At 45.1% G+C, this 25,433-nt stretch overlaps 1 protein-coding gene across 3 annotated transcripts in view; it reads left to right on the top strand.

Annotated features, from left to right (window-relative positions):
• Positions 1–25,433, top strand: part of LOC118210937 (protein kinase C and casein kinase substrate in neurons protein 1-like) — a 58,195-nt gene that overhangs the window by 1,686 nt on the left and 31,076 nt on the right. The window contains exons 1-2 of one of the 3 annotated variants that reach the window (XM_035387468.1): positions 3,241–3,440; positions 16,392–16,474. The gene's annotated coding sequence lies outside the window, so the exon portion shown is untranslated. Of the gene's footprint in view, positions 1–3,240; positions 3,441–4,247; positions 4,391–16,391; positions 16,475–25,433 lie in introns of those variants that run through there. The other 2 variants (XM_035387470.1, XM_035387469.1) reach the window with 2 other exon arrangements.

Below are 25,433 nucleotides of genomic sequence, written 5' to 3'. Positions count from 1 at the left end.
ACAGTCTAGTAGTTTGCACACGTTATGGTTTATCAGCATGAGAAACAGGACAAATCTGTGGAACACAGAGCAGTGTAGTGTAGTGGATAGAGACATGGGAATGTCACTTAAAGGTTGTGGGTTCGATTCCCTGCTGAGGTGCTGCCATTATACCCTTGAGAATATGAATATAAATGTATGCAATGCACATGGAAAAGATGACAGCAATGTTCAGTTGTTGGCCTCCAGTAGCAATCTGACAGGCACGTTCTAAACCAGTGATCTCCAATTTACCGAAATTCCATCCAATTGTAAGAGTACTTCAGTTTTTTAGCTAGCTAGCGTACACTGACACTAACACAGGGGTGGGCAATTCCAGTCCTGAAGGGCCCAGTGCTTTTGTAGATTTTTTCCACCAGTTAACCTGGCTAACTGAGATAATTAACTGTATACACCAACACTGGTTCACTCGTAGATTAGATCAAGGTAAGACGTTTCATATAGGAGCACAAGAACAGTCTTTGGCTGTGATGCATGGCCTTATCAAGAAATGTAGCTAAATGTCAAATGGCATAACTGTTAGGGCTAATTAAGTAATTAAGGGCAAAAGTTGGCATGAACACCAATGACCCTCGTTGTCCACCACTGTAGTAATGCCACCTGATTCCTTCCAAATCTGTAACTGCAAATGTTCCACTTGAGCCCTTTCAGGATACATACCATCCAAATGATAGCCTCCACTACACCTTACATTGTAATTACCAGTTAGAAGAGAGCATTGTTTTTCATGTAAAATATTGAAAAACACAGGGTTTAAAATATTTTCTCTTTGATCACCGCTTTATCAATTTACATGTAGTTTAACTGTGTATGTCGGGGTTTCAAAGTATCTCAGAAATTGAAGGGGTCACTGTCCATTTCAACAGCAAATGTACATCCCTATGAAAAGCAGTGATAGCTCAACTGGCCTATGACAGCAAACTGAACATAACATAACATAATGATGAGAACAGGCCATTCAGCCCAGCAATGCTCGCCATTTTCCTGACTAAATTAGTGCTCGGATTATCTACAGAGTTTCTGCCTCTAATACGTGACCTGGCAGGCTATTCCACACGTTGACTTCATGCTCATTTTCAGAACATAAACATCGTTAAAATATTATCTGACTGTTTTTTTTAACCAAATAATAAATTGATTTCAAATCTCTGTAAGAGGCTGTCACATTTTACATAGGAAGTAGAAAATAGAAAAAGATCAAAGCAAGAGTTGGGCTCTCTGTGCTGAGATGTTTTGCTGCGCTTAATTTGTATCTCCACTAATTATAGCCCATCTAAAATCGGCCTGTATTTTTAGCATCGTTCTTCTGCGCCAAACATACAAATGTCCTGCATCATCTTCCGGATATTCTTACTCTTCATTGGCTCTCCTCTGCTGGATACGCTCCATGTATTTTTCGAGACGTTGCTCATTTGCATTAATGCATTGATGTACCAGTTTAATCAACAAGGCGATGTTCCATCTGGTGAACTCGAGTCGTGTAGCCTATGTATTAGCTTCTTGCCGCTTAATGGCCCACCCCCCAAGTATGGGTCAATTTAGACTGATTACGCGTTGTACTTCCTAGTGTCTGTCGACAGCTCTAGGATTTTGAACTGTAGAAACCCGCCAAGTAAAAGTATGTAGACCCAAATAATACGTGTGTTTAAAAACATTGGTTAATAGGCTTTGAAATATTTAGTAGTTCATACGCTGTACATTTCAGCACCATTAGACTGGACAGCAGCTTCAAAATTCCGGCTGCTTTTTCACTTCCCGTTTTGGGAAACCAAGTTAGGAAATATAACGTGTACCTCGACAGTTTGTTTCGGAAACGTTTGTCCTACTTTATGTCGTTATCCGGAAAGCGAGCACCCGGTCTTGTTAAGGACAACCTTGTGTGTCGGCCGCGGGGATTAGCACTGCAGACTTGGTCCTGCAGAACCGCGGATTCTGTTGCTTTTTGCTTTCACCTGAAAATCAGCAACCAATACATTCCAGGTCAGGTGAGTTAACTGTGTAATCAGCTGCTTTAACATATCAATTACGTGCTGGAAGCTGGAAAAGGAATACCAACAACACACCCCGTTTCTCTGTAGGACCACAGCTGCGCTTTCTGATGACAAAAATAACCTGACGATAACAGTTATTATAACTGTTTTTCATTTATTTATTTTCCCGACATGAACGCTGTAGTCGCGTGTAGCCATGACAGCGTGATAGAAGCACACGCCAGTAGATGCTAAGTGCATGTGTGCAGCACCAGTATTCACAAGCGTGGTTGCTACAATGTAAATCGATGTAATTTCTGTATTATGAATTACAAAAAAAATCCACAAACGGGTTAATGATGACAGAGCCACACCTACAACACTTTTGAGGAAATGGCATCACTAGCGTCAAGCGTTCTCTGTCCTGCTTTGCTACATTAAGTGGCAGATCGTTAAACGACTATGCTTGAATTATGCTCATTGTTAAGTCATTGGATAACATAGACCCACAGTTGATTTGTTCATGGGTTCATAAACAGGCTGCTACCAATTTGGTCCCGACAACTGAGCCCAGATGCAAACAAATTATAGCCTACAGACCAACTCAGTTGATGCACAGTAATTTGGCAGGTCATCAGGAATGAATGCAGGGCCTTTCGCCAAGTAGTGAACGACCAGTTTATAGACTCTGCTCAACATTATTTGCGATAGGCCTGTATTAGATCTTTCTTCACGTTAATTCCCTCAATCTAATGTAATAGGTCAACCGGGAAAATTAAACGATTGATGGAAAACATGGGTGAACGAGGCAGGTTGTGTTTAACAGCGTAGAGCTTTGCACAGGGATTATCTGGAATGTCAATCTCGTGACGTTAAACAGCAGAACGGAGGGATTTGGGTTGGCCAAATGGGTTGTGCACAATTTCTACCACTTCTGTTTTCAAATGTAATTTTCTGTGGTTGATTTTTTTTTGTTTTTTAAGACAAAAACAAACATGAATGCAACACTGTGTTTCCTACGGCTGAATAGCTCGACGCATTCAGAGCAATGTAGGCTTCCGATGTAGTGCCGTGTGAACGCCATTATTAGTAAGATATTACTAGCCCTTAGTGAGTCCTCGACCCTATTCGAAAAGAAGCATAATTCCTCGCCTACATTGTTTCTCGTATGGGGTTTCACGTGATAACCTTCCCATCACACCGCTCAACACTGTATATAGCCACTCACTGGGTGTTCCTTTCAAGTTCGTCATTAATATGTAACGTCCGTCTTCAGTAGAACCATCCCCCATTCCCTGCGTGTATCGTGATCTCGCGGATGCGGATAGCCACTTGAAGAAGCAGGGTCGGTCACCTCCTGTCAGCGTAACCGAAGGAAAAAATCATTTACAATTTACGGAATATCTGGAATCCTCCGCCCGATTTCCACTGGTATGTGAATAATGCATCGCATGCTCGATTATTTGCAGAACGCGAATTTCAGATTGAAACTAATGATACGTGCTAACAGAATGCATTGCGGCCACACCACCAGTTTGTTTTTCCTTGCTTTATCCTCACCCGAATCAAAATGTTTTAGTTATTTGCCTGTAACTTGTAACGGGAATCGGTTATGTTTGTGCATTTGGAAGGGTGGAATGCAGAAACGTCGTTAATCATTCAAAACCGTTATCTGATTTCATTTTTTTCTAGGCGCGCTTTGTTTGAAGGAGACTGTTTTCTGTGCATGGCACGCGATTTCCTTTGCAAATTATTATTCTGAATGGTCATACTGTGAATACATTGCATTTGTTTTTGGCATAATTATTACTGGCTAGTTTACGAGATAGAGAAAGAGAACGTGCGCGCGCGCCTGTGTGTGTGTGTGTGTGTGTGTGTGTGTGAGGGGGAGGGGAGGGGGTTGTTATTTTAGATTCTCTCATTCAGATAAACAAGTATAACCTATTGATTCGTATAGCCTAATTCCGACTCATTACAAATCCCATGCATTTCGACAATGAGTTGTTTTTTTATCTCGTTTTTTAAAAAACATGGAAACGTTAATGTGCTCTCACTTTTCTGTTTAAATTGAAATGACGGGTTTTATGTAGCCTGGCTTAATTGATTTAAAGCGAGCAAACGTACACCGCAGTGGCTTGTAGCTGCACCAAAACATAACTGAAATGACTGTCCAATGGCATGTCGTTCATCTCGGCTGTCACTAGCCAACATTGCATATTAAATAGCGGTCAGATGCTTCGCGAGGCAGTGCGCTCGAGGTCCCAGCAGCTCCGTCCATATTAGGAGTGTGGATGAGACAAACAAATCTCTATTTCTACGCGGGTGGTCGAGAGCCGTTTCTTGCAGGTGTAGATGCTGTTACATAACGCTGAAATTCAAAGGTACCCCTCTCTTGCTATTAAGCCTATTTGCACGTGCATTAGCCTATCGCACTCAATTTTCATTCTAATGGTTTGAGATACCCGATCCTAGGATGCGGGTCTTCAACCGAGACATATTCATTTTCGAATAAATAAAAATAAGGATCAGGCAGCATTATTTGCTAATGACGGGCGTTCGTGTTTGAAATATTACCGAAATGTCATACCGCAAAGAAGCTATGTGGCTTTTATTTTATTTTTCAAGACCTGTATGTAAGGCTACGCAATTGCGGTGGCACCTTGTATGTGGTTTAGAATTTCCAGAGACTATGTATAAAACAGCTTGACGCTCTTGATCTCTTCCCTTTTGATAGGGAATGAAATTAGAAAATAAATAAATAAATAGAACAATGCACCCACAAATGGCATTGAAAGAAAAAAAAAATATATATAAGAGTGCGCGTGTGGGCCGAAACTGTCAGTAGCTAATTAAAAATTTGAGTAACGAGTCACGTTATTTTCGTAAGATTATTCCGTCATCTTTTGATAGGCAATGTGATACCTGCTCATTGATAATAGGTTTAGTGTGCTTCACAGTTAAACGTCCACAGATAAATGAATAATTCTCACTGGGGTTAAGAAATATTATCATGCAGTTTCTTGATGATAGTTCACAAAAAACTAAAGCAAGCGTCAGGATGTACGTTATATATCTAAAGATTTATTTACATCTACATCATTTACTCAAGTAGAAAGGCTTTTGGCCTAAGCAAGTTACTTTGTTATGCAAATAACAGTGGACGTAAATAATGGTGAACACATGTAATATATTGCCTCCTCACATAAAGGCGGTGTAATGTGATGTAAAGCCATCAGGGTTTCTGTCATGACAACATTTTCAGCTAGATGACTTCCTCATGCTCTGCACATGAGGGTAATTTGTTACCTGAGATGGGAGAGAGGCAACTAAACAAAAAGGGGACAGTGGGGGTGCATGCGTGTGTGTGTGTGAGAGAGAGAGAGAGAGAGAGAGAGAAAGAGAGAGCCAAAGAGAAAGAGAGTGACAGTGTTTCTGGCCAGCTCCACATCAGAAGTTCAAAAGACACCATTTATAAAATTAAATCCATCTTTGAAGGTCCTAGGGGAGGGTGCTCTAATTTGAGAACGCCCTTGTAAGATTATCTTACTGGGAGAAAAAATAAAGATTAGAGAAGGAAAATTAAAGAAGAAAAAGTTCAAATTAATCACATTATTAGGTCACAGATGTCATCAACGAAGAGAGATAATTAATCAGTCCAAATAAGAAATTATCAGTGGGTTGCAAAAGTTCAAATAAAGACAAATAAAATCTAATCTGGTAGTCCAGTCTAAAGGTGTAGACTTTTAATTTTTTCAGGAAATTGTAGAAATCTCCTGTTCCCACATTCACAGGAAGCAGCTGTGTGTTGTTCAGTGGAGTACTGTCCATGGTCCTGGACTATACACTTCAATGACGTAAAAATTGCCTGTTAACTTTTGTGGATTAGATGATTCAGATGATATGAAACTGGACTTGATGGAATTTAATATGGCATGGCGGGGGTGGGGGTGGGGGGGGGTAGGGGTATAATTAGAAGTGAAGTGAAGCAAATACAGAGTTAGTGACAGTGCTAAGTGATGCATTTATTTATCTGCCTCTCTGAAGAACACCATTCAGTGAGAACCTGCTGTTTCGGTGCATGCTGTTGTACGGGAATGGCTGACCCCATGACTAACTGATATGTACCTTGAAGTCCTGTTGATGCACAGCATTTGCGCAGCATTTGCTCTTTAATGTACGTAAACACAGTATTTTTAACTCCCAGGTCTAAATTGATCAGCTGTGTATACAGTGGACCATTGTAAAATTCCCTGCTAGGCATGCGTTTATTGTGTCATTAGACTATATACTGTAGTAATACTTTGCTCTGCCATTGTTGAGTCTTGGCTTTGTAGCATTTGTCTTCTTTAGGGTGCGTACAGCACCCTTCATTTTGTTTTTTGCCAGCCTAGAGACAATAGGACGTAGGACAGAGGGAGGAGAACACACACAGCCCCCTAAAAACCCAGGACAAAGCCTCACAGCCGATGTAAGGTTCTGAAAACCTAGAATTGCATAGCTCAGTCTAACTCAAGCGTCTTCCTTTGAGTGCGTAATTAATTTGCTACGGTACGACACAACTGGCCAAGCAACACAATGCTAATCAGTCTGGATTATCGTTTAGCACAGAGAATTTTTGACATGGCAACATGGAGAATGTGGTGTGGAAAACACCAGTGACTGGAAATAAATTATCTTATTTATTTATTTATTTATTTTTGATTTGCTCTAATGCACAGGACCAGGATCTAATTAATAATGCAGCTGTTGTGGAAGCCATGTTAAGGAATTCCTTATGTTCCAGAGTGTAATGTTTGTACCTTTGGAGTGACCAGTAGAACTGCACATTTAGTGACCTGCCACAGTGTCATGCACAATAGATAGTCTGTTAAACATCCAGAGAGTTAAGTGGCAGAGTAGGCTGCGTTCTAATGTCTGATTTGAGAAGCAGTGATGATGTCATTGGCCTGGAGGTTTGTTCATGTTCTGAGAGAGCTTCAGTAGCTCCACCCCTGAGCATTTTGGGACAATGTGTTTTTTTTCTCAGCTGTTGCCTGTGTCTTGAAATAATTGATTCTCTGGCCTTTTTTTTCCTCAGACTTGTTTAAGTAGACCTATGCTTTTGAGAAATTCATTCAGCCCCTCAAAGTCTAGCTCACTGACCACAGTTTATCCTCATGTACCTCATGACACTATATTACACTACACAAACACTGCGCTGCACCACATTAACTTACACTATGCTAGTGCACTTTGTGTGTTGCGCATTAAAACTACAATCCCCATGGGACACTGTGTTCTGCCACCTAGAACTTCACCACAACACACTGCACTGCTATACACTGCACAGTGCCATACTACACCACACCACACAGTACTTAAATACATTTAACAGCATCATAGTACACAACACTATTCTACACAACCATAAGTAACATATTGCCAACTTTACCTTCAGGAATAAAAGTGCAGATGATGATAGCGGTGCAATTAGTTCTGTCAAATGGGTGAGACAGAGATAAGAATCTAGATTAATAGAGCCTGTACCCTATAGCAGAACACCTCTAAAGCATCTAGCCCCCATTTTTATTCTGATCATATCAAACAGCAGTGCATGCAGGAAAATAACATATTGTTCCAATTCTCTAATACGCCCTCCTCCCAAGTTCACGAGAGTCTGTCTGTCTGTAATTGGATTAGCTGGAGGGGTGAATTGTGCTATGCAAACATCAGGCTTAATGTGAAGCGGTTGGGTTGGAGGGGGAGGGGGGGGTGGGGGGGGGCGGGGGGGGGGGTGGCGTTGGGGGTGAGAATGACGGATGACATGACGCACCTTCACTTATCTAATTAATGAAATTATTGCTTTTCCCCAAATGAACGTGAAGCCAGCTGCCCCCCTCCCGCCTGGGACAGTGTTTGTCATCTGTGCTAACATGCCTAGCGCTCACGCCTCCTGCAGTCACCACTACGAAAGCGCTCGTTTGGATTTTCCACCTCATTACAGGTCCCCGGGACCTTACAATCTCCTGGGATCTCACGGTGCCACTGATTTCACGGAAACCATTATACACTACAGCGAGGAATGGCCTTTTTTTCATTTTAGTCTTCATTTCCATGTTTGGAGATCTCTTGAGAAGCACCCTTATCTAGTGGTACATCCTTTCTTGCACGTGTTTCTCTATTTCAAGGATGGCCAGACATGGCCATGGTATTCCCATCCAGAAATTCCTCCATTAGCCTCGAATGTCGCAGGGTCCTCTGTGCCCTCCTGGGTCACGTGCTACACCTTAATCTACGAGTGCACCTCCAGGCCACTCCAGGCTCACAATCTTGGTAGATTTTGACGAGGTCGAGGCGTCTAGGCTGAGGATCCTATTGTGCAGGGTTCTGTTATGGTCACGGTCTCCAAGGTGACGTCCTCGTTATGTTCCGGGGCTGTTCTTGGGAAGTGGAGATTGCCTGCCTCTTGTCCTTTGCCCTGCTGTGATTTATGTTCCCATTATATTTAAAAAAAAAAAAAAGAAAAAACCTTCCGGGATGTCTTGTCTTCCATCTCAACCCTCCTCACCTGGTGTCACAGAATAAGGCTCAACGCCGTGACTGATTGGCTTGAATGGAAAAACTCTGAGATTCAGCGGGATCGAGTCGGATCCTCGGCCCTGCGGGATCCTGAGAGATCCGCTCCAGATGTGTCCTGCTTGAGAAGTTAGCGCCCTAGCTTCCCGGCGTGCTCGCACTGTCGTAGTCTGTCCCGACGCGTTCCTCCGGTGAGCACGAGCTCAAACGGGGATCCTGTCCATTAAAGAGCCGTCAGTCTCCACTAATGAATAGCAGGTTCTCCCCCGAGGCCCTCATGTGCCTCTGCAGGACTTCGGCCTCTTATTGATCCGGTGACGGCCGGCTGCTGTCAAGCTCCGATGCAATTGAGGGCTTGCGAGAGTGGACGCTAATGGATCTGTGCGTTGTCTACCTGTAGCAGCCAATGATGGATCAACTTTCCCAACCTTAGTCATGTGACCAGCGAGCTAATTGGACGCAAAAGGCTGCCGTCAGTCCAGTGCTTAATGGCCAATTCCTTCCACACCCCTCAAAGATGAAAAAAAAAAAAATCTCGTAAAAAAATTAAAAATTTTAAAAACAGCGCCAATGTTTCCTGTGAAAAGCCATTTAATGAAGGGGGAAAAACTCTAAATCCTGTTATTTAGCAGTATCAATCCATCTATTTTATGGGATGGCCTTCATAAATAATGAGTTCTTACTTATTATTATTATTATATACTTTTGACAGTGATTTGAAAATCATGTGCAGTCTTTTTTTACAGTCTGAAGGTGGCCAGCATCATACAACCTGACCTTAGTGAAGGATTTAGACTCACATGTCTAACAGGGGTGGAGAGGGAGATGTCACTATTTGTATTTGCGTGTGTTCAGCCAAAAGTGTATTTGTAATTGATTTCGGATAAAAACTGGGAGTGGGCGTGGCTAAAACCAGAAGTGTGTGGAGTTTAACCCAAAGCTGTATAAAATGTCAAAAAATTCCAGATTTTTAGCAATATAATCACTGGCTCTGCTATATCTGCTAGAGCATTAAAGTCATGGTTTTACAATGGTAACCTGCATTATTTTAACAACAGGTAATTTGCTTTTTAAAGCTGTGTTTAACAAACAGTGAACTATATGTTATACAGCCATAACAGGCTTTTGCATCCTGACATCTCTGCTATGTCCTCCATTGAGCTCAGAGTAGCACACACACATCCTGAAGCTTATGCTATCAGCCTGGGCTCCAACACCAGAACTGCACACCGCTCGCTGGGGGGGGGGGGGGGTCATTGCTTGTTGGATCGAGGATTGGAATCCCTCTTACACAATAACCCAGGGAATACCCTGCTTGCTCGAACCCTGGGCACTGTGGCTAGCTATGCTCTGACCAATGGCAGATCCGTCCACAGTCAGTAGTGGCTGGGATTGGGATTTGATTCCAAGGCCATTGGAGTGCTTCACTGCAACAGGGACGCGTGCTTTGTACGGACATGGTGCTTTGCTGCTCTTGCTATTGTTAAGTGGCCTTTTTCACACCCCGGTAGTCCAAACCCCATGGGTATGCCATAGAAAGGAGGGGTGGAAGTGTGTTGTTGTGTATTTTTTTAAAAAGTGATAATATTTAAAATGAAATTAAAGAAACACTGCCGTGGTATAAAAATCATGTAATGGACCTATTTGTGTCAACATAATGCTTTTTTTGCAATGGCGGGCATTATTGTAGAAACAATATCACTGTGTTTCTTCAGACGTGTTCTAATCCTCAGAGGACGGCTGGATTAGCCTGATTTGCTAATTGTTACGTGCGGCCATTATGCACATAGAAAATCCATTGTCTATTAATATGCTAATGTCTTGGTTGCTTAATGAAATCAGTCAGTTACTTCAAGCTGAGCAATAAGGAGCCAATAAAATCTGCCAGCTCATTGGCCGCCACAAGCCGAACTGAAGAGCGCTGCACCAGTGGCGGAAACAATATATCCTTCATGTATTTATAATGTTCCTCATAAATATTCATATAATCGACTGTCGGTTATTTATTTGGTAGGTGGGGGTGGCTTAAAAGGTTACATGCCCCGAACCACAAATACACGGGAGTGAATATTTATGCCAAAAAATTATAGTTAAGAAAATAATATGATGGGCCGAGCCCAAAGATCTATAAAAACAGTGATGGTATGATACAGAACAATTTTTCCTTTATAACCTTCTTTGAAATTATGCAAGCACTGTGATGTTGCATAACTGTAATAAAGGGCAATAATCAGTTAAAAGGAAATAAGAGACAATTAGCATTTTATCAGAGTTCAGTCGCAGAATGATCAGACCAGGGTTTTTCGGTGCGACACAGATTCGGAGTCGTTTCTCTGTTGGCTGTTCTGTGCAGGTGAGGCGTTGTGTTCTTTCTTGGCTCCTGCGAGCGTTCTGAAACGAAGAGCAAACGTTACCGTCCCCTTAGCGTCTCCGAGCCAAAGGCTTTTAATAAAGCCTGCCTGTCTGAAACTCTGTCGGGTGCCGTAGATTCTGTGAGGAAAACCGTCTGAGCGGCGGACAGGCAGGGATAAATGAAGCTTAAAAATGACGTGGGAAGCGATGTGGGTTTCGCCGGTCGCTCCGGAAAATGGCAAAAGGTTAATTTGTAGTGTCGGAATGAATTTACCGACAGCCTTTCACTCAAGGGTCTTCTTGCTAGCTAACGAACAGCCCTTATCGAGCATGCCTTTCTTTACATTTGTTTCCATTTGACCTTAGGACTGTTAACTAGTACCCACATTTCTGAAAACTCGTTGAGAACAAAGATGATGATTAATTATTATGTTGAATATAATGTAGGGGCGTTTGGTTTACGACGGTATGCGCGAACTGCACGCTTGTGAATGATTATGTGTGTGACAGCGCGAGCGTGTGCACGCGTGTGCGCTGTTTATACCCCCTGCATTCAGCGAATGTTGGAGTTTAGCTCCGCCCAAAAAAGATGCAAGGCCAGATGCTCCGCCCCGCCTGCTTTGCTTCTGGGAGGGGCTTCAGCAGAAAGGAAGAGTGCAGATGTTTATTTTTCTAATTAATGTTAAATGCATGAGCCCCTGCCAATATGATTTGATTTGTTCAATTTCAGCTTATGAGGAAGAACCAGTCTAATGGTGCTTTGATTGGAGAGGCAGGGGACGAGTGGGTTTATTTTTGGCTGGACCGCAACAGCGCGGCCAGCCCTACAAACGCGAATGTCTGTGACTGAGTGACTGAGTGAGTGATGAAGTTACACCATTGGTCGGCCGAGTTATGAAGTCACACCATTGGTCGGCCGGATGAAGTGCGTCAGGTCCAGCCACATACTAGGTTTTGACCTGGTCTTGTTCCAATAAGGAACCACATCTTGCTTGTTTTGCGTCCATATGCTGAGAGCATTTTAATTCCCGGAGTACCAGAGCTGTGGGTAAATGCACCCTACAAGCCCAGCAGATGCACATTAAGGGCAGTGGGAGGGTCTGTGCAGTGCCTCATTTTATGTGAGTGAAAATGGGGCGTTGGTGAGTGTCCAAAAGGTCCTGCCGTGGATACAAATTTCTTTGCGCTGTGCATTTTACAAATGCTTGCCACAATGTACTTTCCAGCAGACCCTGGCCTAAACCCCCACAAGAGCAAGCATAGGGCGACAGTGACAAGGAGTGACTCCCTGGGTGGGACAGAGAGGGATTAACTTTGGGAGGAACCAAACTCCAACGAGGGGGGCAACCTGCACCTCTCTACTGCGGGAGGAGATGTGTCTGCGGCCTACCCGAAATACCAGGCGAAATTCTGGCTTGTACTTTTCCTAATTCCACTTTTATTATCACCTGAATTTCATTTCTGTTAATGCTTTGCTCTTGAGTTGTCAGGAGGAGACAGTTAAAGAACAAACATGACACACTTTGATATGAAACATTTCTCACAGCTACCTGCTTCCTGTTTTTTTACATTTGTTGAGTATAATGTCAAAAATAAAGGTTTCTTTTGTATATTGGAAATGAAATGGTGGCTAAATGCAAGAGCGAGAGAGTGAAAATGGATGGTGAGGTCACAGGCATAATGAAAATTACCCCAAATTAACATCGCTGTTCAGCTTTTGGCGTGCAGACAGTTGGAATATTAAAAAGCTCAGCGAGATGATTATTCCAAACCTGCACTGAAATCAGGCTCTGCTGTAAAGAACATCTGAACTGTGCTGTTCTTTTCCTTTTCATACCATTCCACACTTCATATACACACCTCTCTCTCATTCTCTCTCTTTTCTTTCTATCTTACATGCACACACACACACACCTCTCTCTCATTTTCTCTCTCTTCTCTCTATCTTACATACACACACACCTCTCTCTCTCTCTCACTCTGTCTCTCTCTCTCCCTCTCTCTCCCCCCTCTCTCTCTCTCTCCACCCCCTCTATCTCTCTCTCTCCCTCTCCCCCCCCCCTCCCTCTCCCCCTCTCTCTCTCAGCCCCCAGCAGGCCGACAAAAAAAAAAAAAAAAGTCAATTTATCTGTCCATCACTGAACCCGGCTCCCCTAATCTCTCTCTGGCGGAAAGAAAGCGAAAGATATAAAAAAAAAATATATATATATATATAAATATACATATGAGGGCAACTATGAGGGAGTGTCGTGACAGAGAGCGGTGAGACAGACAGGTGAGACTGTAAGATGAGCTGCTGGGCGTCGTTCGCTGAAGCTCGCGGTTTGGCGCTTGCACACTGGACATGTGACGTTGGAAAGCTCACAGACGCCCTGAGGACGTGCATGTGCACCAGGACAGCGGCTACCGCTAGCGGTCCTCAGTGCGATGAGTCTAATATTCACCCATATGGCCCCTGATGCTTCCGATCCAATTTGGGGGGGTCTCTTACTGAAGAACATTACCGGTATCCATAATGTTTGCTTGATTTCAGTTTTATCAATATTCATAAGGTAGTGCAGGGTGAGGATTATTCTACCCTGGAATCCATGGAGTATTTAATATTCAAATGAACCGAAATAAGATGCCTGATTGCCAGGTGTGTGTTTGTACTTCAGAAACTGGTCTTGCACCATTGGTAATATGACTGTGCCAGTGGTACAAAAGTCACTAAAAATAATAACACTTATGAGCAGATTACAGTGTGTATTGCATACAAAATTATACATTGTCTCCTCGGCACGGAAAAAATCTGAGGTGTCACACTGGATCATTGTGGTGCTCGTAGAATCATAACAATAATTTTCATTTTGTTCTGCCATTGATAGAAATGTTATCTGATATTTCAGTGTACAGCACATGGAGAACACAGATGAAATTCTGCTGGTGTCATAATCACGCCAGCTGTTTCGCAGCACCATCCGTTTGTGGCTGCTCAGAAAATGCCTTCATTCCAGATTCCATCTCCAAATCCGGGTTTTTAATGGGGCTAATATATCATCCCGGTCCGGAGCTGACTGCTGATAGGCTGTTTGGGTTTCCTTATCGCTGATCCTGTATTAGGCTGCGCTATCGAATCCATTTTTTATTATTATTATTATTGTTGTGTGTTTCCTCATTCTGCAGCCGTTCCTGATTGGATGAGTTGTGTCATCGTTCATCGTTCTGGGGAGAGGGGAGGCGTCCGCTCGCGCGGGTGGCAGGTGGGGGGGAATAAGATAGTGTCTTATTGTGTCACGTGGAACACGGGCGCTGTTTTAAAAAAAAAAAAACTCCAGCTGGGTGGGGGAGGGGGAGGGGGAGCATTCGGATGTGTCGATGATGGTGTGTCCCACATAGCCCTGGGTGGGAGACGGGTGTGTGTGTGTGTGTGTGTGTGTGTGTGTGTGCCCTGGGTTTTGAACCAGTGTGCTGTGCCTATACCCGTTACCTGCTCCAGTCAGTAACCTGGCAGTCTAAAGGCAGGCAAGGGCAGGGGCAGTGCAGCGTACTGGTTAGAGAACTGCACTTGTAATTCTGTAGTTGTGGGTTCGGTTCCCAGGTGTGCCGCTGCTACGGAACCCTTGAGAAAGGCAATTAAACCCTTTAAGGCGTCAGGTCACAATAATGCGATTAGAATGTTTGTAGCTAAACATTCTAAGGCTGACTTAATTATCACTGCTGGCAACTGAAAGAAATGGAGTAATAGAACACTGACTTAGAATTTTGAATTTTTTTAAAAAAACATTCCAGGGTTAAGCTCAGCTGCTTTAGTACGCATCCAGCTGGTATAAATGAATTGTGTGTAAAGATTGTAAGCTGTGGAAGCTGCTCTGGGTAAGAGCGTCTGCTAAATTCATAAAATGCAAAGGGATCCCTGTGCGTGGAGTCAATGCGCCTCCTCTAAGACCCTGCCCAGCACCTGGCTTTAGTCTCAGATAATGAAATCTAGGCAAGGCAGTTAATTAACGTGTTGCCTGTTTCATGTCAACAATTCACTTTCTCTCTCTCTCGTTATTACATTTTTCTGGTCCAAAAGAAAACAATGATTCCAAGCTCCGGTTACATACGTCTGTTCACCTATGTAATTTCAGGAGAGGCCTGCAGTCTTATTTTTTACTTTGTTCATAGAGACACCTGCAGTGGCCTTTTTTTTTGTTGTTGTAGAAAACAAAGGCAGTTGTGAGTCAGCAGTTCTTGTCCCAGTCGGGGGGGAAACACAGCCTGGCTGGGCCGGGTTTCACACGGAATTCGAGCGCGTGCGTCGCGGATGATGTTTCGCCAAGCGTGCGGCAGCTCGCCGATGGACACGCCCCCTTCCTCCAGCGTCAGCGTCCCGGGTTACGCGAGGTGCGGGCGTGGGAGGAGGAGAACACAGAGAGACGGATGCGGGCGCTTTTTAAAAAAAAAAAAAACCCCCTGCACGTACGCACGCACACGCACGCGCGTCGTCTTCCTCAAGGTCCCACCCCCCCCCCCCCCCCCAGAGGAACGCTGAGACAGCAGAAGCGCGCTCCTCCGTGGCGAGGCACAGTCAGGACGCCGCTCTGCTCTGACCTCGTCCGGCGCGCGCGGTGACTCAGCGCGCGCTAACGCAGAGGCCGCCGCAGCGCATCCGCGCGTCCCGCTGCATACAGACCGGCCTGCTGCCCACCTCTGCGTACCTGTGCACCTGTAACCCAGAGGTCGCAGTCGGTGACCTAAAGGTCGCAGGTTCGATTCCCGGGTAGGGACGCTGCCGTTGTACCCTCGAGCAAGGTGCTTAACCCGCGCTGCTTCAGTGCATATCCGGCTGTGTAAATGGATGCAACATAAGTGCTGTGTAAAATTTTGTGTTAGTCGTTCTGGAGAAGAGCGTCTGCTAAATGCCTGTAATGTTATGTAATGTAATATGCTTGGGGCTGGTACGCGTGCGTCTGTGCAGTGCTTTTGCTCATGTGCTGATGTGTGAAACTGTACATGGATATGCAAAAAAGGCTGTTCCTAACCCAACTGGGAGAACAAACCAGCCGTCCCATGTAATGCAAAAGAACTCATGTGACTGAGCATTAAAAATTCAGTTCTCGGGGGCTCTGTATGTTCAACAACGTGGAGGCAGAAGAACAGCGTGAGTCCCTCATGCCTGTGGAGACTAAGTAGTTGATAACCGGACAATCTGACATTGTGTGTGTCTGTGTGGGTGCATGCGTGTGTGTGTGTGTGTGTGTGCATGCACGTGTGTCTGTCTGTGTGTGTATGCATGTGTGTGTGTGTGTGTGTGTGCATGTGCGTGAGTGTGTGTCTGTGCCTGTGTCCGTTTTATTTAATCAATACAGATTCACTTATCAGTGACCTTAAAAATTCAGGGATTGACTGATGTAGTGGATTTAGCCGGAAGGGATGAGCTGAACAGAAGATCTGTGAATCTGATCAAAGAAAAACAACAAACAAATCGCCCTGTCTCTGTCCTTCTCCCAGGTGAGCGGCTTCAGGAACAAGGTTCTACAGGAACAGCACTTACCTGGGGGGTTTATGGAAGCCTGTTTTTCCAGGAAGAGAAGGTAAGCCCTTGGTCGCTGTGTCTGTGACTGTGGTTCGGAGATGGGGGATTGGTGCAACCGGAATATTCCGGAATATTCTATTGCGAGTTGCAGACCTCACTCAGTGACCAGGGGGGTTTGTTGAAGTCTGTTTTTTTCAGGAAGAGAAGGTAGGCCCTTGGTCTCTGTATGTGTGACTGTGGTTCGGAGATGGGGGATTGGTGCAACTGGAATATTCCGGAATATTCTATTGCGAGTTGCAGACCTCACAACCCTGGGAGGACTTTTACCCTCCTGAATATTCCATCACTCTCAAGGTCCCTTGCTAAGGGATATACTTGTGCATGATTTGCTCGCTGAGATAAAGACCACAGAATTGTCCACAGAAAGAGATCTGACTGCAGTATCATTCTGGCTCCAAGGGTGTGACGTTCCCTTCTGTAGCGGTGTTCATGGGCTCTCTCATTGTCCTAAACCCTCACATACTCTGGCATTGCCTGCGCTGGCCAGTATAAATCTCTGCTATGCATATTTAATAGAGCGAATGCCCCTGTTCGGTTAATTAAATGGGCGGCAGAAAGACTGCAAATATTTGATGAGGGGATCCTGCAGACATGCAAGGAGGTTCTAGAATGCTCATGAGCATGCACACACGCACACGCACACCCACATGCACATGCATCCACACACCCACACGCACACACACCCACACGCACACACGCACATGCATGCACACACCCACACGCACACACGCACACACGCACATGCATGCACACACACACACATGCACACCCACACGCACACACACATACACGCACACACACATTCACACACATAGTCACACACGCACACACACCCACATGCATGCATACACACACACACACATACACACACACGCACACACACAAGTACACACACACGAAAGCACGCATGCACACACACACACACACACACACACACACACACTCGCACACGCACACACACACACACACACGTACATCGACATGCGTGCACACAGACTGGCGCGCACGCTCCTACATGCTTCTCAATAGATGCATGAAGCCATTCTGCTCTCAATTGTTTCAGTGTAAGCTGATCACCATGCCAACCAAAATGATTCATTCCCTCCCATCCAGTTGGGAGGGGATGAGTCATTGTCTGTGTTGACTTGCGTTCAGATCAAGTATTTAATAATTCAGATATTTAATGAGATTACAAATCCGAATTTCATTTTTGTTATCTCAAAGAACTCTGCATTTAACAAATCATTGTATACAAAGACTTTCACTTAATTATTCAGTTATTACTTGTATTGTATTAAATCATTAAATGACTTAAATATTTGAGTATGTCTTATAAATAGCTTATGTGCGTGAGAGCTGTACATCGCGCTCCTGAACTGTGCAAGTCTCTACACCTCTGCAGCCTTGGGGTTGGGATGCACAATGTTTGACCGGAGTCCATTCTCCTTTTTCATTATTCATTATTATTATTGTTGTTATTACTATTATTATTATTATTATTATTATTATTATTATTCAGACTGGAAGAAAGCAGAGAGTGTAACAGATAAAAACGGGATCATAGTTCAGCCTCGGTATGGAATCGAACCCCTGCCCCAATGGGGGGTGAGGGGGGTGTCACACAGGTATGGCTTCAGTGTCACCCATCCTGCGGGCTGCACCCCACATCGTTCTCCTTAAGTGTGGTGCAGTGCCCCTGCTTCTCACTCTCTGGCCACTGCAGGCAGTACTACAGGCCCAGATGGTTATTATAGCACCGGCGCCGTCCTCAGGGGGGGTAGGGGGGAAGATAAAGATCTCTCGGGACGTGCTACTCTTCCGCTAACGAGCTAGCTGCAGAGGGCCGGTGGCTGTGGCTCTGGGGGAAGGAAGCAGCTGTTCCTGCGGGAGGAAACCCGAAAAGCAGTGAGGGCCGTCCCGTCTGCTCCCAGCCCCAGCCGGGGCCCCCTCTCTGCGGTCTGTCGGAGGTGAAAGATGGACGCGCGGGGAGTCCGTGTCTGAGCGGCGTAGCGTGGCTCGTTATGAGGGTGCCGTCCGTGAGTTATTATAGCAGATCTCATTAAATAAACTCATCCATAAAAAGTGAGAGTTTGGGGCGGGGGTGGGGGGTGGGGGGGGGGGGGTTGGGGGGGAGAGAGGCCTAAACTAACTCGGGTGATTTCCCTCTCCTCTCATCATTTTAATAGGCCCTGTCACAGGTACAGAGCTCTAAGGTAAAACGTAGGGATTTAACAAATGACCTCTCAAAGGGAAGTGCTTCCAAATAGGTGGCCCACCCACCCCAGGTTTATTCAGCTTTGGCCAAGAATCTGAGTGAAACATCCAGATGTAAAAAAATGTATTGTTATTAGTTCTTAGTTGTAAATACTGTACAATTTGAAATAATATTAAATCTAATTACCAAGTGCAAAGGGATTCCTGATTTAGTTTAGATTGAATGCCAGTACTGACTTTAGCTCAGTTTTCAGGCGTGGCACTGCTATTGTACCCTTGAGCAAAATACTTAACCTGAACTGCTCCATTAAATATCCAGCTGCATAAATGGATAAAATGCAAAGGAAGCAAGTAGTCAAAGTCACACAAGTGGCTGCTGAATGCCTAAAATGTAAATGTTGCTGGTAGTCCTGCATAATTAGCCGTAGCATTGCCTAGGAAGAGAAGCATTTGTTTGAGTAACCGCTACTTCATCAGTTACAAGCGACTCGTGTAGCTGATTAGCTGCCATTCAGATGCATACAGAAGCGCTTGGCTGAACAGGCTCCAGAGGACGATAGTGCTGTTGCTAGTGCTATTGCCTGTGCCCTTGCTATCGATTGTGCTAGTGCTAGTGAAAGAGATAGTGCTAGTGCTATTGATCGTGCTAGTGCTAGTGCTACAGATAGCGCTAGTGCTAGTGATATTGATTGTGTTAGTGCTATAGATAGTGCTAGTGCTATTGATAGTGCTAGTGCTACAGATAGCGCTAGTGCTAGTGATATTGATTGTGTTAGTGCTATGGATAGTGCTAGTGCTATTGATTGTGCTAGTGCAACAGAATGCGCTAGTGCGAGTGATGTTGATAGTGCTAGTGCTACAGAACGCACTAGTGCTAGTGATATTGATAGTGCTAGTGCTACAGATAGTCTTCATGCTATTGCTAGTGATTGTGCTAGTGCTAGTACTACAGATAGTGCTACAGATAATGTTTGTGCTATTACTATTGATTGTGCTAGTGCTAGTGGTGTTGATAGCGCTAGTGATATTGCTCTCGATAATGCTCGTGCTAGTGGCAATGTGCAGCCCCTCTGGCAAAGGGACAGGCCTACAGTTGCCTGTTAGCCTTGTGTTAAACCCACACTATGGGTATTTGCCTGCCTGTGGAATTGTATTTGTTTCTAATGGATAGCATATTCATTTTGACACAGGGAGTGAGTGCGCACACACCAGTGTGTGTGTGTATGTGTGTGTGTCTGGGAGGTCACAGTAACTCCTCAGATTGGTGTGTGCTTTCATGCATATTATATGCTTGACATAATAGCCGTCACTAAGGCAACAGTCACATGACGTCCGCACTTGTGAAAATGTGGGTTGCCTGGAGGAAAGCCCACACTCCGTGTGACATAACTTTTAAAAATAGTTTTTCAGTAGCTCATTTCTATTGATATTGATACAGCAGGTTCTCAATGAGCTGAATTAAATAAAGCACTTGAGGAATTGTGATTTATAGGTTTGTAGCATGTATATGCTAAATCCTAAGTGATTTTAAGTGCTGTACCAGTGCGGAAGCTATACAGAGTATGTGAATGAGTATGTGAGTGTAGCCTCAGTGTACTGCACGCATTATTTTAGAGACTCCACCCAAAGCGCACAACCGCCCCCCCCCCTCGTCTTTTTGACCTGAGAGTGTTGCAGCGCCATCTGCAGGTGAAGGCAGTCAGGTACGCCCCTGTAAGCCTGATGGCGAGCTTCGACTGTAGGCGTCCTGCACTTGCTCACAAACACAGGCTGCTCAGCGTGATTACATCATTCAAACACCCAGCCAAAAGGATGGGGGGGGGGGGGGGGGGGGGATGGCGGACTGCTCTCTGTTGCCAGGGTGACCAGATTTATGGCGGGTAGGTGCACTGGGGCAGGGAGCAGAGGAATCCATTTTGAGAAGAGGGGGTGGTGAGAGGGAAAGACTGAGAGGAAAAGGCAGAAGAGGGAGAGAGAGCAAGAGAGAGAGAGGGAGGGGGGAGAGAGGATTTTTATCAGAGAGAGGGTGGGAGACTGAGAGATGACAGGGAGACAGAAAAAATGAGAGAACCAGAACAAGAGAGAGAACCCTTGTAGGCTGATGCCTATCTATGGAAAATATGATGTGTTCGACCACCTGGTGTTTCACCAACAGGTGTAGATGTCTTAACATAGATTTCAGCTTCTCTACAGAAAAAGGTCACCCTGAAGGAATCAAGGTTGTGGAATAATTCTGCAGATCCTCTAGCCTTTCTGTTACCTGGACAGGGCTAGTAACTAACCCAGAGGCGTGTTTTTGAGGTGAGAGAGATGGGCCGATTGGACCCGGGTTTGAACTGGGGTGGGCTCAATTAATGCTCAGTGACCATGGCCTGCTCATTGGATCTGGCCAGGCCAGAGCATGCTGATGCAGAATTGTCCCACAATGCAACGGGTGGAGATCCTCAAAGCAACTGGGGATGAGAACCTGCAGTATATTGAATGTACTGGAATATATTGTAAATATGTACAATATTATGTACAATATGTACAATATATTCCAGTACATATATATGTTATTTTTTCCAAAACATAATGATAAATATATTTCACAGTAATGTGTATTTAAGGCATATATTACGACATGTAAAAGCAGCACTAATTTGAAAATTTGCCCATATATTATGAATATCTTTTATGATTTTGATAATACAGTATATTTTATTTCAAAATACTGAAATATATAACATTTGCATATGAGGAATGCTAGCGAGGTTGGTGCATTGGTGGTTAACTACAGGCCCCCTTCTGCTTCTTCTCCAGAATCATACTTTTATAGGAAAGTTGATAAATGTACTTAACCAAACTAGTTTACCTGCAGTTAGGGTGCATTCATGTGCCAACAGCTTCCAAACTGTGTCTATTAAACTGGCCTGCTCGGTGTCTCATTGAGTTATAGAGGTAAAACGGTATTCCATTAAATCACTGTAATTAAATATTAAAAAGCAGGGCTTCTGTCCAGGCAGTCCTTTCCGGGTGTGGAAAACCCCAGAGGATATGAACTGAAGAAGTCCCAACCAATGGCGTCCCTCTGTCCTCCCTTCGGTCTGTAATCTGAGATCATAACCAATCAATTCCTCCGGAAACCCGCCCCCCCACCCCCACCCCCACCACTCGGAACCCGAAACCGGATCTTTCCATCTCCCTCCTTTGTTCTGGCTGACCGAGGATAGTTTGCCATCCTGACAGGAACACTGCATCTAATTTGGGTTGGAGGTGCTGGAAGGGGGACAGTCACGGATCTTCAGCAGATCTGTTAGTCGGGGGGGGGGGGGGGGGGGGGTAGGGCGAAGGCCAACAAATACATTCAGCCCCTGCGCTCGTTAGACCGACTCGAACAGCCCCATGAATTATGCATGATTGATTCTCCTTGTATTGCCTCCCTGTCGGGTGAAGGGATTATCTCTAGTCTGAAGATACTGGGGCTACTTCATAGTGGCAAGGTTGCCTATTTCCTTGCACCGACCCGTTTGTTCTGATTGGTTCCTGAGCAGCGCTCTCTAGTCTACACCAATACATGCGATCTCTGCATCACGCTCAACTGGCCTATTTTATTCAGTTATGAAAGGCATCGATTGGTAGATTGAATTTTATTGAGGTGGTGCTTTCCCGGTTGATCTACTGTTGGGTTGACCTCAATAACAGTCCCTCTCTCTCCCCGGTGGTCACCACTGTCACGCGGCACTGCGCCAGTCCACCAGCCATTTGGCGTGTCCTTGCTGGGTTGGTTCTCATTACATCACATCGATTCCCTTCCTGTCACGTGACCTGGCTCTGCTGGAGGCCAGCTAGCCTCCTGTGTCCCTCAATACGCAACGCTGAGTTAGATAGTCGAGTAGTGATGGTGGGGAGCCAGTTTTCACGAACCCCAAACAGGCTGGAGCTTTCAGTAAGTCAGGGTTCTGTCTTCTCTCTTTTTAATTAGTTTTTAATTAGTTGTTTTTAATTAGTTTCACAAGTCCCTGTGTAGCCCACTTTTGTCAACAGCTGACTGAGAGGGCGAAAGTGTAGTTCTCTCAACCTCTCTGGTATCACACGTGTAGTAAACCTTTCTGTAGATCCACCACTGTCAGTCATCGGCCTTGTCTGGGTTCTTTATTAACTATTTTTTCCTCATGTCTCTGTTTCAGACAGGGGCGTAGCAAGGAATTCTGGGACCCCTGAAAGAATATTGCTCTGGGCCCCCCCATTTTTAATAAAACAATATATTTCTTAGATTTTCTCCCCCCCCCCCCCCCCCAAGCTGTGGGCCCCCTAGAACGATCTCCACCTTTCACCCCACAAGTAAGGACCCTATTTTCAGACATCATGTGAATATCTGTATTTTTAATTGGCTTCAGAAGTCCCCATGTGTAGCCCACTTGCATCAGTGACTGACTGGGACGGCTACAGAGTCCAGTGTCTCTTAACCTCCCCCGTGTCACAGGCGCCATAAACCTTACATCCGCTGCAGTGGAAACTTGCCGTTTGCTCTACTGCAATCAGCCATACATTCTGTGGAGCGGGACACTTAAGACAGGGAACGTGTCCAAGAGTCTCAGGCGTCACGTCGTCACGGGAGACGAAGGATTTACTTTCGCCCCGTTTCGTTACAGCTGCGCGGCGCACCCAGACGCCCGCCCCATTTACGGGGAGGCGGGTTCCGCACGTCTGGGACATCGGGTGGGGGGGGGGGGCGGGGGGGGGCGGGCGACGGTAAATTCAGCCGTCTGCTCTGCAGGAAGTGGCTGCGGGTTGATGCGCGTCTCCTAAGTGCTCCGTGACGTGGGCTCGGACTGTTCCAGCCGGAAGCCGTCTGAGGCCGCGGCGCCATTCGCCCTTGCGACGAGGCGGAGACCCTGAGCAGAATGTTGCTGTGGCAACTGCTTAACCTGCACCGCGTGGATGTTCAGACGTATAAATGGCTGGTACGCTTTGTGCTGTGTGTTCCTGGATATGCACATCGACTAAGCATTACATTACATTACAGGCATTTAGCAGACGCTCTTATCCAGGGCGACTTACACAACTTTTACATAGCATTTTACATTGTATCCATTTATACAGCTGGATATATACTTAAGCAATGCAGGTTAAGTACCTTGCTCAAGGGTACAACGGAAGTGTCCTACCCGGGAATCGAACCTGAGACCTTTCGGTTACAAGCCCAGTTCCTTACCCACTGTGCTACACTCCGTCCAAGCATAAATGCAAAGCAATTTCATGTAATGCATGGACACATTTATTTATAGAAAGGTTTTTTTTTTTTTTTGCATGGTTGAACTTCATGGTCTCAGATTGAAACTAGACTGCGCTGTGCTGACTGTGGCCAGTAGCTCCATAGGGCGATGTGTAATAGTCGACTGTGTTGCCCAGGGTAAGGGGCGGTTCAGTCGGTCAGGGGTCCGCGTTTCATCGCTCTCTAGTGACCCCTGCTGGTCGGATGGCTGGCTATGGACTGCATGCCAAATTCATTTATAAGAGCTCTTCCTCTGACTCTCGCTGTGGGCTGCGATATGAAAAGAAGCAGCTGGTGACACCCCATCTTTCGGAGGGGAACCACGGCTGTCTCCACTGTCCCAAATCGGGCGATCACGCATGAACATGGATACAAATAGTAAACGGATTTTCCGAATTAGGGTGGAAATTGGACATACTATGCCCCACTTTTTGCACAAAATTTACAAGTAAGTAATTGCTTGATTAATTAATTAATTTAATTAAAAAAGCTAATTCACATAAAACAGTCCTTTGGACTGAACCCCATTTTTTCCATTTTGCTTGACACGACCCTGAGCTGAACCTCTGAGCCTCTACGTGTAACCGATCTCTGCCCAGAGATTTCTGTTTCCCTGGCAGAGAGGGAGAGAAAGTTACACTGCGGTGACTGCGTGTGACACTGAGTCGTGTGCCTTGTGTCAACTTTCCACACTCACCTTTTCACTTTTTTTCCACCAATTTTTTTTACCTGTTCCCCCCTTTTTTTTCCCTTAGAATAAGCAGCTCTGCCTCTCGAGACTGCGCTTCCCCTCTCACACCTACACACCTGAAACAGGTGCACCTGGCACATCGCTGGGCAGAACTAATGAAGTGGTAACCAGGGGAACCCTTACTGGCTCGAAGCCGCCCAGCCCTGAGTGGGATGAGGTTGAATGCATAGCAGAGGTTAAGACTCAATCCTGTGACTTTATGGGTTCATATATGTTTACTCCTCGGTATGAGTGGTGACCGCACGTACAACATACATTCTTTGGAGAAACAGCGCTTTGTTTAATTAAGGGGTTTCCCTTTTTTTCGTTTCATGTGGTTTTACTTTTCAGGAGTATTTTAATGTATTTTAGTCAGTGGCCTCTTTGAGAGCTGAAATTCTGCTCCCTGCCAGAGAGGGCGCTGCAGAGAGGGGTGTCAGATGCTCATATCCATAGCCCCTCTTCTCCAAGTGGCATGAGCTTCTCACTGCAGTCAGAACAGCAGAAACCCTGCCCATCTTCTGACACAGACTTAAGATGCACTTTTTCAGCTTTCCCCCATGGCCCATATCCGTTCTTCGCTCTCTCTCTTTCCTTGGATTTCGTTTTGAATAATGTTATTGGTACAGGTGTGTAGAACAGATTGTCTCTCTTTTCATACTTTCTTGTTACAATGCAAATCGTTGTTTGTGTGGTTAACCTTAGCGCTCAGCGTTTGTAAACGGGCCTCTGTGCCTTCTTGGTGATATCGCATTT

This window comes from Anguilla anguilla, chromosome 13 (assembly GCF_013347855.1).
Source record: "Anguilla anguilla isolate fAngAng1 chromosome 13, fAngAng1.pri, whole genome shotgun sequence".
Taxonomy (NCBI): domain Eukaryota; kingdom Metazoa; phylum Chordata; class Actinopteri; order Anguilliformes; family Anguillidae; genus Anguilla; species Anguilla anguilla.
The sequence above is the reverse complement of the archived record's forward strand: the minus strand, read 5'-3'. Positions and strand labels throughout refer to the sequence as shown.